Source organism: Patagioenas fasciata, chromosome 3, assembly GCF_037038585.1.
Source record: "Patagioenas fasciata isolate bPatFas1 chromosome 3, bPatFas1.hap1, whole genome shotgun sequence".
NCBI classification, from domain to species: Eukaryota; Metazoa; Chordata; class Aves; order Columbiformes; family Columbidae; genus Patagioenas; species Patagioenas fasciata.
Window position 1 is genome coordinate 99,975,316 of NC_092522.1, and position 15,041 is coordinate 99,990,356.

General features: G+C 38.0%; 1 protein-coding gene across 3 annotated transcripts in view; it reads left to right on the top strand.

The window, feature by feature from the left end:
• The window catches only part of HMGCLL1 (3-hydroxy-3-methylglutaryl-CoA lyase like 1), an 85,384-nt gene that overhangs the window by 9,794 nt on the left and 60,549 nt on the right, over positions 1 to 15,041 (top strand). The gene's annotated exons all lie outside the window — the stretch shown is intronic.

Consider the following 15,041-nt stretch of genomic DNA (forward strand, 5'->3'; position numbering starts at 1 on the left):
TTGATCATAGTTTGGGACAAAATTTTAATGTTGAAAAAGATGAAAAAGATGCTTCAGGTTATAAGAAGGAAATTATACTAACTGTCAGAATATTGTAGCTGATTATTTTTAGATAATTCCTTTGTTAAATGGAGATTTAATTTATAGCTTGGTGTAAAGGAATGTAAGTTACTCAAGCTGTATTAAATTTGAATTTGTTATTTGGATTAAATGTATTTGTGAGAGTGATTCTCAACAGCTCTTATGGTAAAAAACAACAACAGCAAAAAACCACAACCAAAACCAGATTTATTGCATGCAAAAACTGCTAAAAGGTACATTGGTTAGAAAACTGTGCTGGGTAGACATTTCTTCTTTGTTTGGCTGTTTTTTTTGTCCACAGATGTTAGCTGTTTTGTATGGGAATAGAAGTGTTAGTTTATGAGTTTCTTGGAAAAAAAAGTTTAAAGGCTTTGACTGCAAAAGATGTGTGGACTGAAGCGCCAGAGGACGTTGGTGGAATGTTAGGTGAAACCCATAGGGAAATAATTCAACAGCAGCATCTGGAAAGGAACTGTATGTGGCTTTAGGGTTTACTTTTAATGCGAGTACTTAAGATGAGATTAAATATAGGTGTTAGTATGTGAGAAATGGGAGAGCAAGGTAAGTGATGAAGGTATATCATGTGGAACACTGGGATTAGGAAAAAGATTTAACAGAATCTACAGCTGATCACAGCTGAATTTTTAAAAGCATGGAAACATAATTTGAATCAAACTATATGTTGGCTTCATATAAAGCGAAACAGCTTACACGAAGAATTTATTGGGGAAAGAGGAGAGGATAGACAAGTTCCTTGGCCCTGCCTTGTCTCAGTTTTGCCTGAATAGTATGAAGAAGACAGAAAGTTAAGCTCCTAAGCCAGCTGGCTGTTGGCTATACAGAGAGGTATCAACTAGAGATGGAGAATTGTCTCTTTGTCTCCTTGCTCTTTTTTTAATAATTAGAATTTGAATCAGTTATCTAAGCACAATTGTCTTGTGCCATGTAAGGTGCCCTAAGGTAGTTGAGACAGCTTACAGGGTTGGTAGATATCAAAAAGGATTTATGGGAGACCTGTGTCCTCTGGCGTGATATCTGGAAATCAAGTGGGATGCGTCTCAAAGGCACTAGGTGTCTGTAATTAGCTGTTTGACTTGTGCCCTCACTACTCAGATGCTTTTGGACATTGCTGACCATGCTGTGAAATGGCTTGATTCAGCTGACCATCTTTCATTGCTGAAGCTCTTTAAGATGCCCTATAATATCCTACCTTGCCTCCAGCTGCCAAAAAAGGCACGGGTGTTTAGGGAACCTTAAGACATTGTGAATATATAAATTGAATGTATTGGGATACCTAGCACACCTGTAGACATAAATGTGTAGACACCTAAGTTCAGGTGTTTTAAAGTCCAATTCAATCCTGCCATTAAGAATATATCAGGACATTTTGAGCTTAGTGAGTGGTATGGCTAGATTGCCATTTAGTCCTCAAGTATAATTGCCTGTCATTAGAGTTTAGAACAATCCTTCATGGTGAAGAATTTCTTCCTTATATCTAATTTAAATCTACCCTCTTTCAGTTTCAAGCCATTACAAAGCATTGTAAAAAGTCCCTCTCCAGCTTTCCTGTAGGCTGCTTTTAGATACTGGAAGGCTGCTATAAGGTCTCCTCCTCTTCTCCAGGCTGAACAACCTCAGCTCTCTCAGCCTGTCTCCATAGGAAAGGTTCTCCAGCCCGCTGATCATCTTTGTGGCCCTCCATTGAACTTGCTCCAACAGGTCCATGTCCTTCTTATGTTGGGGGCCCCAGAGCTGGATGCTGGTGGCACCTCTGCAGAGTGAGAGGAGAATCACCTTCCTTGACCTGCTGGTCATCTTTCTTTTGATGCAGCCCAGGACACAGTTGGCTTTCTGGGTTGTTAATGCACATTACTGGGTCATGTTGAGCTTCTTGTCAGCCAACACCCCCAAGTCCTTCTATTCAGGGCTGCTCTCAATCCGTTCTACACCCATCCTTTGTTTGTGCTTGGGATCGCTTCAACTGATGTGCACAAGGCCCATGCACTTGGCCTTGTTGATTTTCATAATGTTTGCACAGGCCCACCTCTCCAGCCTGTCAAGGTCCCTCTGGATGGCATCCCTTCCCTCCAGCATATCAACTCCACCACACAGCTTGGTGACATCGGCAAACTTGCTGAGGGTACACTTCATCCTACTGACCGTGTCACAGAGAAAGATGTTAAACAGTACCGGTCCCAGTACTGATGCCTAAGGAATGCCGCTCGTCACTGGTCTCTACTTGGACATGAAGCTGTTGACCACAACTCTGTGAGTGCGACCATCCAGCCAATTCCTTATCCACTGAGTGGTAGATCCGTCAAATCCATGTCTCTCCAATTTAGAGACAAGGATGTCGTGTGGGACACTATCAAATGCTTTGCACAAGTCCAGGTAGATGATGTCATTTGCTCTTCCCTTATCCACCAGTGCTGTTACTCCATTATAGAAGGCCACCAAATTTGTCAGGCATGATTTGCCCTTAGTGAAGCCATGTTGGCTGTCTCCAGTCGCCTCCTTGTTTTCCATGTGCCTTCTCGAATTGTCTGAAGTGATATGATCCCATTTAAGTTTTGCTTTTTCCATAATTTCTCCAGTAACAGTCCATTTTCTTCTGCTTTTTCCACTCCACTGTTTACTGGTTTGTATGATTAGAACATGTTAAAATCTTATTACATTAGCATTTAATGTAATAAATTGGAAATTCAACCACTTGAGAAGCTGTGACATATCATTATATGTTTGTATTTTTTAATAAGCTCATGAAAGCTGATAATGTTGTTAAAATGTTTATTTTAAAAATAAGGCATTATTTTTGTCTTTTTTTCTAAATTTTGTATAAGGGAAAGTTTCATTAGCTTTATTTATTATCATTTAAATGTGCAGAAAATTATATTCTTTAAATACGCTCACATTTGACTGATTGCATTGTGAAAATGGAACATTTTTATAACATCAAGAATAGTGTAGCATTCAAGATACCATAATTTCCTTCCTAGTATTGGGAAATTATTATGGTAACACTTTGCAGATGTTATTTTTCTAAAGAGCTTTATAAATTTTAAATTCTCCTGAAGGATGAGTTGCCAACAGTGGCTAAATAAATAACCATTAAACTACTGTCATTTTTATAAGTGTCTTTTGGGAAGAGAGCTATGGAAAACATAGCGCTGGGCCAGCTGTACTTGAATTAAAGATTTCCTTGATCTTTTAGGCCCTACGTTTGGACACAGAAGGTGATTTTGATGACAATAATAATTGAAAGTAGTTGATTTACTTCCAACTTAAGAACTTGCATTCTTCAAGATCTATGCATAACTCACTTTCACTGACAATGAGGTTTTTAGAGACTTATCTGATAGGGTAGATGGGCTGGCTTGTCAATGTCTTCGTTTTTTCCCCCATTGATATCCCAAAGCATTATAAAGCGCAAATTACTTTCACATGTTGGTCTTGTAAGGATGATCATGCCTCTGCTTTTTCAATGTGTGTGGAAAAACACCACTCTCTCCACCTTCTGGAATTTTGTCTTCAGTCTTGCCTGTAAAACACCATACACACCATAATACTATTACCATAAATAATAGCAAAGGAAAGTGTGGGAGGTTTTGGCTCCAGTGTCATCAGTATGCTGTTGATCTCAGTTCTCTGTATCCTTTTCATCCAGCCCAGATGGCAGAGTATAATTGCTTTTCCAGGCTTTGACCAAGATAAGGATATGGATAAAAGTAAGTTGGCTGCAAATCAACTTGGTTAATGGAGAAATGCTGCTTGTTAGCCAAGGGAAGCATTTAGGGAAATAGCAAAAGGTAATGCATACACCATGTCCTGAAAATACATTTTTAATTTTTGCTGAAGTGACTGACTGTGTTGGCCTCTTACTAACAACAGAGGCCTCTAGTACCATTTATTATTAATGATTCCATTGTAACACAAATCTAACTGGTTGTCTATGCCTCTGCTACCGCCTGACTTTAGTCAAACATTCTCTTCATCATTATTTTGCACGTCATCCAAAATTATCTGTGACTACCGCACATCTGTCTGCTTTTAGGTTGCATGAACTGTTAGCTGTAATTGACACTTGTAGTCAAACCTCTGCAATTCCACATGCTTTGCATTTCTTGAAAATAGCAACAAATGTTTTTTAGAAAATGGCAAGTCATCAGTGACAATTCAGAAAGTTCAAACTCATCCAGGAGACTTATCTGACAGATTTGGTCTATTCTGTCACGTTGTGAATGATTTTATGTAAAATATAGTCATGAATGTTAAATAAGGGATTTCTTTGTTTTCAAAGATTGTGAACAGTCATCGGGCTTGATTTTATTCTTCTGAGTTCTGAGTATTTGTCCTGTAACGCTACGTTTTTTCAGAGCATCCAACATTGTGGCAGAGAATTGGACATGGTTTGCAGTTGCTCTTAGAACTACCTGCTCCTTCTCTCAGACATTCAGTCACCAGTTCTTGAGATTTCCTTTCTACAGGTCTGTCAGAACAGCTTTTTCAGTAGCCTGTGGCTGCCTGTGGATTTTTCTGATCCACTGGAGCTTGCATTTGGCAAATTTTAAGTCATGACCACCAGAGATGTTTGTGTGACTCTCTACTGATGTAAGTTGTTATCCTTGGCAGTATCCTTAGAAAGTAGCATGAACTGTCATGATATTGATGATCACAATTTAAAATGAGTAACTTTATGCAGTTGAAGTGTTTGTATTTGTTACCTGTGCTAACTAAAGGGACGGTCTTCTGGGGGTCTGTAACTGTCTACACATCATAATCATTTTTATATGTATTCTCCAGTATACTTTCACTGGCTTTGTTTAAATTGAGATATCAAAATATTTGAAGAACAATAAGATTCAAAACCAATAAAATACGTAAATTAATAATCTAAAATATTGATATTTTATGCCTATATTTTCCCTAAATATTTATTTCTAATGCTTGAAATAATACAAGTAATTGTATTTTAGGTAATAATGATATTATGTGTCTTCATGAATGTTTACATTTTGAATACATGGTCTTAATAGATTTCACTCTTTATCATTGTGTGAGGTGAGAAATATGGCTTTTATTCTTTTTCTGTCCAGCATAGCCTTTACTGTGTACATGAGATAAAACCACCAGTTAAGTTGTGTTCTGTCATTTCACTGTACTTGTGCTTTGCACAGTTTTGCGAGTTGAAAGCAGTATATGAACAGTTACAAAGCAAGGACTTAATCAGAGCTGAAGCTAAAGAATATAGGCTGGCAATTAATGAGTTTATGTGCTGCTGCTGGGAAAAATGTGCTCAGTGTAGTAGTTCTGTGTAGCTCTTCAGTTTTGGAAGAAATACTGTTACATTCTGTGTTCTCTTCAAATAGTGGAAAGATCAAGAAGAAAATCTAGTTTATGAATAACTGAGAACATCATAAAGAAATACAGGGTAATATTACTGCAAGATCAATACGTTAACCCATGTAATTTGTTTGACTAAGAGTGGTAGTTTCAGAATGCATTCCAAATGCAGAGTATGAAAAAATAACAATGAGGAATCTTTAAGCCTGTTTCTTTCTTCTGAGCTGAGCACTTCCTCACGAAAGGGGAAAGTGAGTAGTCCAAGAGTGAATGTCAATTTAGTCTTTGATGTAATATGAAAAGTACAACAGAAAACACCTTTCATCCTTTCATGTACTTAAAAATGTATTAATACATTATTAGAGCTTACTCTTGTGCTTTTAAGATAGAAATGAAAGTAGGCACCTCCAAACAGTATTCAAATATATAACTACCCTTTCAATTAAACAAAATGGGAAAAGCCAGACTTTCAGTGTATGTGTATTCATAGTTCAAGCTGAATTCACTTGAATTGGTTATACAAGGCAAATTATATGTTGGAGGGAGCTGCAGGTTTTGTTTGCATCTCTGAGTGGCTAAGCACATCCACTGTAAGTGAAAGGGTAAACTCCAAATCATAGAAAACAATATTCAGCAGGTGTTTCACAAGAAGTATGTGAGTGTTGACCTCTTCTGACCTAGTACAAAGGAAAATAGTCTGAGAAGTGACGAATTTCTTCTCTTATTCCCTCTGTTAACTCCAGTAGACAGAGATTATATTGATTTATTAACTCTCTAGCTCTTTTGAAAATGTGCTGGTTTATGTTTGGCCTGAAAGAAAAGTGCTTTCATATATAAAGGAGTTGCTTATTTAATTTGCTTATTTCACATCTTGTTACGTTTTTCTAAGGCCTGGGACATCCACTACTGTGAAATTGGTTTGCACACTTAGTGCCCTCTGGTGATTTCTCTGTGCAGTAAATGATTTGGCACAATTACGTATCGTGCCTCAGTTTTCTCACTTATGAATGGAGTTGTATTTGCATATCAGACAGAACTCTTTTACTGTTAGTTGGATTTTGGTGTATTTTTTTTTGTCAAACCCTTGCTTATTGCTTGAGAAAGACATTATTCTTTGGGATGACTCTCACATCATCTGATAGCTGTAGCCTCCACTGGGTATGAAGATAGTGCAGCAGGATCAGAAAGGGTTAATGTACAAACCAGTAACTTTAAGACACAGCTTATGACTGCTGCTGCTCTAATCTGGAGCATGTGATATTGCTGGCCTCCATCAATAAAGCTTCTACTTACAGTGTTAGCCGTTAAGAACTACTACACTTTCTTTTTAGGTACAGCGGGTAGAAAGTGGCAAAGAGAGGGAGAAATAGGCTGCATTTTACTCCCAGCATGTATGACTTGGGGTAAAGAAATGCTCAAAGGAGTTTGTAACTGAACTGAGTGTCAGGGAGAAAGGATCAGATATCACAGTGAACCCTATAATAAGAAATTTCTGTCTGATCAGTTGTCAGGGAGCAGTGAGGACCAGCAGCTCCCTACGGAAGGGGTGCTGATGGTGGTAAGTGGGCTGGCAGGGCACCAGCCAGGGCCCAGTCCCTCAGTAGCTAGAGTGAGGCAAGCAGGGGAGGCCTAGAGATGGTAGCTGGCTTCAAGCAAGAGTCCAGATCATTGGGCAAGTTGGTGGTGATAAGGGACATTCAAGTTTAGAGCTGGGAGTACAGGTCAGTGAGTAAGGGTCAGGATTTGGTCCAGTGATGGTAATCAGGATTGGCCACACAGCCCAGTGACCATCAGGCAGGTCCACGGTAATAAAAGAGATCTGAGATCAAACTGTAAAGTCAGTCAAGGTCTGGATCAGTGTGAATGCTCTCTTTAGAGAGGAGTTAAGGGAAAACAGGATGCAAGAATTCAGTTGATCTGAATTGCTTCTAGTGTGTAGCTTGGGCAGAACAATAGAAATCCTGCCAGTTGCTCCGAAGAGATACTCTGAAACAGGAATTAGAATCCTCTTCATTGGACTCATGCTGACTAAATATCCATGTGTTACATGTTGCCTTTCATATACCTGGAAAATTATTGATATGCAAGGTATCAGTTGCTGAGGGTATATTCTGGATTGAAATGATCTGCTACAACCGGTAACATTACTTCCTCTTTCCTGTGTATTTATCTGTATTTCAGTTTTTCAGTGAGGAAGAGTTTAGAGTCAAAGATGAAATATGGCAGCCAGATGGATTGGGAATCATGTTATCAAGGAAGGGTGAAAACTTAATTTAGAATGATGAAAACAGTATATCACCTTTAGAACTCGGAGGAACTCAAAAGAAGTTCCTCTGATTTCTCTTGATATGTCATTAGATAACATATAGCTCATTTGAGGCAGGTCTCTGCTTGGGATTAAGACATCTGAATTAAGACGTAAGTAGATATCTACAGCAGCTGAAGTTCCTATGATGGCCAGTGTAGACCTAGGACAGGACTCAGTTGCCTAATGCCTAGTGCCATTTGAAACAACTAGGATATATAAGACATCCGTATGGGGGTAAACATATCCTGTACATTGCAAAATGTATAAGAAACATATTTCCTTCTGGAGTGGCATTCAGTCCCCAAGCAGTTATACAAACCTGGTGATTGAGATCAGCCACTAGGTGTGAACCTTAGGATGACCTGAATGATTCTTTATCTCCATCAACCATATTAAATACAGCTCCTTGAGCTGCAACAGGAATTTAGACATCCAGTGTGTCTTTAGACACTTGCATGGGGGGCAACCATATAGAAGCTCAGTTCAGTTGCCTAACAGATGTGGCTAGCACCGTTTAAGATGTCTTGCAGTGGATCAAAATCTTGACAGTTTTGAATTGAGACCTGTAGTAACTGAGTGAAGTGGGACCCATGCTCTTTTTGAGCAGAACTTGGAGGCCAGAACTCTTCTCATCCTGAATGACTCCAGGTCCGTATGGTTAGACAGCAGGAATGAGCTGAGGTTTCTTAACCTTGAGCTGAATACCCTGCTTAAACCTCATCCTCTGTAGCTATTTTAAAGCTATTCTAAAGAATTTCCAAAAGGAATAGTAATATATATGTGGTGGTTTACTTTTTAAAATTTCTATCTGTATGTCCACGGATAGTGTATTTAAGAGTGTGACTTGAATTTTCTGGTTTTGTTAAGAATATTGTTATTAACACAGCAACACTATTTACAATTTCTGGAGCTTTCCCTGTTAATGTCATTTGTTACCTTTTAAACTGTCAATTCATCAGAATGTTGCTTACAAGATAAAATTATTTTTACTAAATAATTATTTCTAATTTATAAATAAAAGTTGTAGTTTTCCTTTTATTTGTTAGTTAATATTATTTGTACTTTATGACCTTTGTCTTTACCATTAAAATCCTCTTTGTAAACAGGATTAGATCAAACAACTGACCATTCCAGCAGCATAATCATTTATAGTTTCATTGAATTCCTCTCTTTTTAAAATCGTATATCTTCTGTTTTCATATGAATGACTTGTATTTTATTGTAAACAGCCCTGCAACAATGTAATAAGTGCACCAGCAGATTATATTAGAATTTAATAATTAGTGGAAATGACAGTAGAAATGTTAGATCTATTACTTTACAATAGAAATCCCTACAGTGAATTCTGATTCACTTCAGATAATCTCCTGACATTAGTATATCACCACTCTCTCATGAGCTCACACAAACCCTCTAATAAAAGTTGTAAGCACATTCAAATTAAATATGAAGAGGTCGACTAAAGTAATACCTGTAAGTTTAATCCCCAGGATACAAGAAACGTAGATTGGATTGGATCCAGCAAGATGCTTAGTGAATTGGAGTGTCTGTCATATGAGGAGAGACTGAGAGAGCTGAAAGTGTTTAACCTGGAGAAAAGAAGGCTCAGGGAGATCTTATCAGTATGTACAAATACCTAGTGGGGTGAATAAAGAAGACAAAGTCACTGACAGGACAAAAGCCAATGGACACGAACTGAAGTACAATAGATTCCAATTGAAGATAAGAAAAGTCTGTGAGGATGGTCAACACTGTAACAGATTGCCCAGGAGTCTCCATCCTTGAAGATACTCAAGACCCAACTGAACATGGCAACCTGCTTTAGTTGAGCCTGCTCTGAGCAGGGATGGTTGAACTAGATGATTTCCAGAGGTCACTTCTGACCTCAATGATTATTTGGTTTATTCCAGATAAGTTAATTCTGCATTTAAGTGGTTTAATTCTGTAATTATTTACTTGCACTTTATATTTTGCCCTCCTATGGACGATCTCCAGTTGATTGAATTCTTTTTTGAAGTAGGAAGTCCAAAACTAGACACAGTATTTCTAGTCATTAAGTGGCAAGCTACTGTTTTAGCTATGACATCCCTGTTTATAGCCTATGATTAGATTTACCTTTTTTTTTCTTGAGAGCATGATGTTACTGACTCATATTCAGTTTGTTGTTCCTTTCATTATCCCAGTCCTTTTCTATAGAACTGTTTAGTCAGATACTCTCTATCTTCTATTTTACAAAAATATTTTTTTGTGATCCAAATTATTAAAATGGAGAAATAAGCATGATTTCAGTTAGTCAGTCAGCATCAGATACAATAAGGATAGTCCTAAACATTGTGTTATGTATTGCTTTTATTGAAATGCATCATATTTATTTCTCTAGTATGTCAATGGAATTCTGAATTCCTGTCCTGTTGTCTAAAGAACTTGCAACTGCTTTGTTTGTGGTCTTTCTATGTTATTATTCATGTCATGAATATGCAATGATATAATAAGAACGATTTACTGAGTGTAAGCTTCTCAAGGAATCTTGTGGTTTTTTCGCTAGTCATGGCCTGTTCCTGGCTACTGTTCTCCCTATGGTCATGTCAGCAGCATATGGCAGAAGTTCTAGGATGAATGCTCAGTTTATCTTTACTGAGGGATATTCACCAGGTGTATCCCACTATTTTCTGAATATCTGTGTATATTATTTATATCTCACAGGTGAATCTTCTCCATTTTCCCCCTAGTTAACTTGGGAATTCGTATGTTTTATATCTGCCTTCCAGTTGTGTGAACTATATAAACAGCTCTCTGCAATACCACTTCAATCATTATTTGATTATGTTCTAAGATTTTAATTTCTTCCTGTTTATTTCCTCTGTGTCTTGTAAAGTTTAGAGACATCTATGTATTCAGAAGGTTGACCGCTGTTTTCTTTGTTCTCCATCCAGCAATCATATTATTTAGCTCAGAGCCTTCTCCCAGTTTTTGGGCAGTTGTCCATGTCACTGCAGATGTAGGTATGGATTTATGATGCCACCTTCTTGCTGATCCTTGTTTAAAACTGCTCTCCTGAATAATTCTCCCTTGTAACAGATGCACCTACCTTTGTTCAGTTGTCCTCTGTGGCAGAACACCACCTAGTGGAAAAGGAAAGCAGCGCTTCATCTTTGCTTGGTTACAAAGGTTGAAAAGACTTGAACCTTCAGATTCTTCTTCCTTACTTTTGTGTTCTTTCAGTTGTTTTTGAGCAGCTCTGTGTAATATTTGCTAGTGCTATTAGTGCCCGTATGAAGAGGCTGCATGAACTAAAAATCAGAAGGGTAAATGAACCTCAGCACCTTTACTGAAGTGAACCTCAGTAGCTTTACTGGAAGTCCTGAAACAGTGACAGAGCTTTAAAAAGTGTGTTTATATAATTTGATTACATTTATGGTTATATTAACAAGATTATACTGCTCTAATTAAGGGTTACCAGGATTTTCTATAATAAACTTGAATTTTCAGCTATTTATAACTCAAGGAAAATGTTTCCATACAGAAATTTGGCATTAATTATCTCAAGCTGAATGGTATGTTTTTCCTTTCTCTATCAAAAAAAAAAAAAAAAAAAAAAAAAAAAAGATTTTTTGGCTGTATTCTGTTTTCAGGGAGGCATTTTTTGGTGGTTTTATGTATTTTTTGTTCTCCCTTGGAAAGGCTTGATACATGGAAAAAAAACAAATTTTCCAGGCTCTTAGTCTTTTATGTCAACTATTTCTGTTTTGATATTTCAAACATTGTACATTAGTAGTCATTACTTTTTAACAGAACCACTATATAATTTAACATGCAGTCAGTTCTAAATACATGCCATAACCACTATCTATACTTCATTACATGAAAATACCTCATACAATAAAATTTAGTAAATATTTTTTCTGAAACAAAACATTTTTAGTGTTTAATATAAGCACTTACGTAAGGTTCATTTTTAATTATCTTAAGATAAAAAAACTATTTTTCATTTTTTTATTTATTTCTATTTAATATTTATTATCTGCAGGCCATTTAGTGTCACACTTGAAAGTGTCAGAATTTTCTAAATTTGTCTCATTGTTGGTCCTTCCTTTTACTCAACGGGATGGTGCACACTTGGAACCCTCCAGTTAGAGTTTGAGGAACTCCATCTCTTGGTTCAGGAAGCCCAAGTCCTGCCATCCAGGTAGTAAACAGAGAAGTGTTTCAACTCTGCGTTAAGTTCTTAAAGACTTTAGTCTGTTCTGTGGGTTTAAAGCTTGCCTAATGAATGCGGATTGCATTGAGCCTGGCACAGAATGTGACTGGTAGCTCAAGTGACTTGCTCAGCTTTGTTTCAAGTGATGTCCAAATATTCTGCAGGTGTGACACTGGGGTCAGAAGACTTCCCAAGAAAGCAGGGCATCTCTTTTTGCTTCCCAACAACATTGTCAAATACATATCTTCGACTTCTAGGAAGGATGTCCTAACAGTTAGTTACTAAGTATTCATTCATAGGACAGGTGACCTGAAGGTGAAGAGGTACCTTTGTCCTCCTCTGCTTCAACTTGAAAGAATGCTGGAGTCTTAGGAAGAGATGGTACATGTGCTCATTTAGTTTCTGGTTTGTTTCTGAGTTTTACCCAGTAATTATGCTCTGTAAAATGCATAAATAGTACACAGCGACCTGAACATAAGTATTCTGCCTCCCTTTTGCCTGCTTGTTATCTGAGCTTCAAGAATGCAGCACGAGAGAAATTATTAGTTAAGTTGGAGAGAAGAATGAACAGAACAGGATTTGTGAGATGAATAAGAAGCTGGCTGAGAGAGAAATAAGAGATAATGTTGAAAGCAAATTTATTAGACCAAAGAGACATTACTGGGGGGAGTTCCTCAGGTCTTTTTTAAAGATGTTTCTTCTATAACACTAACACAATTTTTTGATCTATTACTATTTAATAATTAATTGATATATTAATAATTAATAATATAGTATATTAGTAGTTATTAATTAATTAATTAATAATTAGTAATCTATTTTGGTGGTAAAATAAGGTAATCATGTTAGTCCAGATGTTTTTACCAGGAAGTATCGAGGTGGTAAGATCTGCTGATGACAGAAAGACAGGAGTTGTTATCACATACCACACTGGATACCACACAGGAGGAACTGAGGGACCTTGAAGACAGGAGCCATCAGTGTACTATAGTTGAAACCAGATGAAATTCAATGCAAAGCAAGACTCTTCTGAACTAAGAACTAAGATGTTTACTCAAAGCTGTTAGTTCATCAGCTTGAAGAATGTAAGGATTTGTCTGCAGTACTGCCTTGAATGTCCACTGCATGGCCATTGTGAGAATCACCCTGTACACAGTTCTCAGTGCTGTCTTCAAGAATACTGAATTGGAGTTCAGACTGACTAGTGGACAGGAAGGCTCTAGAGAAAATCAGGGCATGAGAGACCTGGATTGTGGCTTAGAGAGATTACAGAACTCTAATAACACAGACGGAGAATGAAATCAATACCTGAATGCCTTTTGCAATGTCCATTCCAAACTTCTGTCCCCTACGAAATCCAAGGGCTGCAGACAACACCTGGAGAGCTGTGTGAATGGCCACTGCATGTGCTCGAGCTGTGTGAGCTGCTCTGTAAAGACAGGTACAGCTCTTTGGTTTCAGCACAAGTTTGACCACGGTAGGAACTGAATAGGATTTACAGGCTTTGGCCTAGAAACGGAATATTTTTGCCACCAAAGTTTTATGGACATTTTTCATGCTCTAAGTTAAACTTTGGTTCACATAGTCTATTTTAGCCTCTTTTTTTTTTTTTTTTCTTTTCCCCAGTCACAGCTTTACTCCTAGCACAGCTGTGGCATTTGTCTTGTAACAAGAAGGATCTGATAATCATGAAATAACTCAGATTTATGCCTGTAGTGCTGAAGCGATGCCATATTTGTGAAAATTAAAAAAAAAAGAGAAAAAATATGCAGCAGATGTGAAGGTTTTACCTTCACATTTAAGTAGGTTTATACTGTCAGCGAGTGTGGGCTTAGCACAGCCTGACAGAGTTTTAACTTACCAGATGTTCCACATGATCAAATAGATACTATACAGCTGTCTCCCATTCTTTTTACTGGGCTCAGATAAATACACAGTAAATGCTCTGAAATATTTTTTATTGTATTTTGGCTAGTATTGTGGCTGTTGCTGCAGAGAATTTGCTTTAATCCACAAGCACCAAGAATGCAGGAAGAAACCAAAGGTGCTGTAGGAGTGCTCATTTTCCGTTACCGTGAGGAGAAATTAGTGACCATTCAGTTGAAACAACCCTGATGCTGCTGGCCAGGGAGGGATGAAAAATGGGTTTTTCATCTGGTTATGGATGACGTGAGATTAGTGGCCATAGTTACACAGAGCAGAAGTGACTTCTGGCTGCCCCCCTGGGCAGACAGTGCCATCCGTTCCTTCCCAGGGTGTTTAATTCTCCTGGGAGGTGGTGGCTGCAACTGTCCTGTAGGTGACTCACACTAATGCCAGCGAGGGCTTTCAACACTGGAACAGAGACACTGGATTGGGTTCTCTGTTTAGTGAAATGCAGAAAACAGTGTGTCTCCAGAGCTTGTGGCGAGGCTGCCTGCATCCCTCCTGTCTGCTCCTCTGGGCATGGGAAGCATGCCCCAGGTTGGCCTTTGTTGTGCTTCTAAAGACAGATTTTGGAGGTCAGTCTCAGCAACTCCTCCAAAGTGTTTCAGGCCTTAAAGGCCCACACTATGTTAACTTCCACACCTGTCAGTTTGATTCAATAATAGAGCAGCTAAACAATAAAAAAGGAAGTTTCATTTCCCTTCACCTGCACTTTTGCTCTTATTTCTCCTTTCTCCTCCTCCAAGTCCCCATGCTCTCCTTAGCCCTTTGACCTTAGTGATGCCTTCCTTCCCTCTTCTCACCGTCAGCCTCCTGCCTTTCCAGAGCTGCTCTTACACCTGGAAAATTCTTCTTGTCTACCAAGGGCTTTCCTTGTTCTCCTTTAAATCCTTCTTTAAAACCTTCATCTTCAGTTAGAGGAATTACTTTCATCTTTCATTAATAATCTCTTCGAGATTTCTTGACTGCTCTGTTCTTTTCAGATTTACAGCCTAGTCTTGCAAACTTTTACAAAGAAGTGACTGTTCAGTTAAATTGAGAACAGTCAGAAGTTTGGAGGACGGGATTGTTCGCTGCGAAGCTTTTTGAAATGTGAATATTTCTCACTCTGTAAAACACAATGTTCATTTATGGTTTTATGTACATTTTTATAATAAACATTTGTGGCCTCAAAGGAGCAGTGGAACT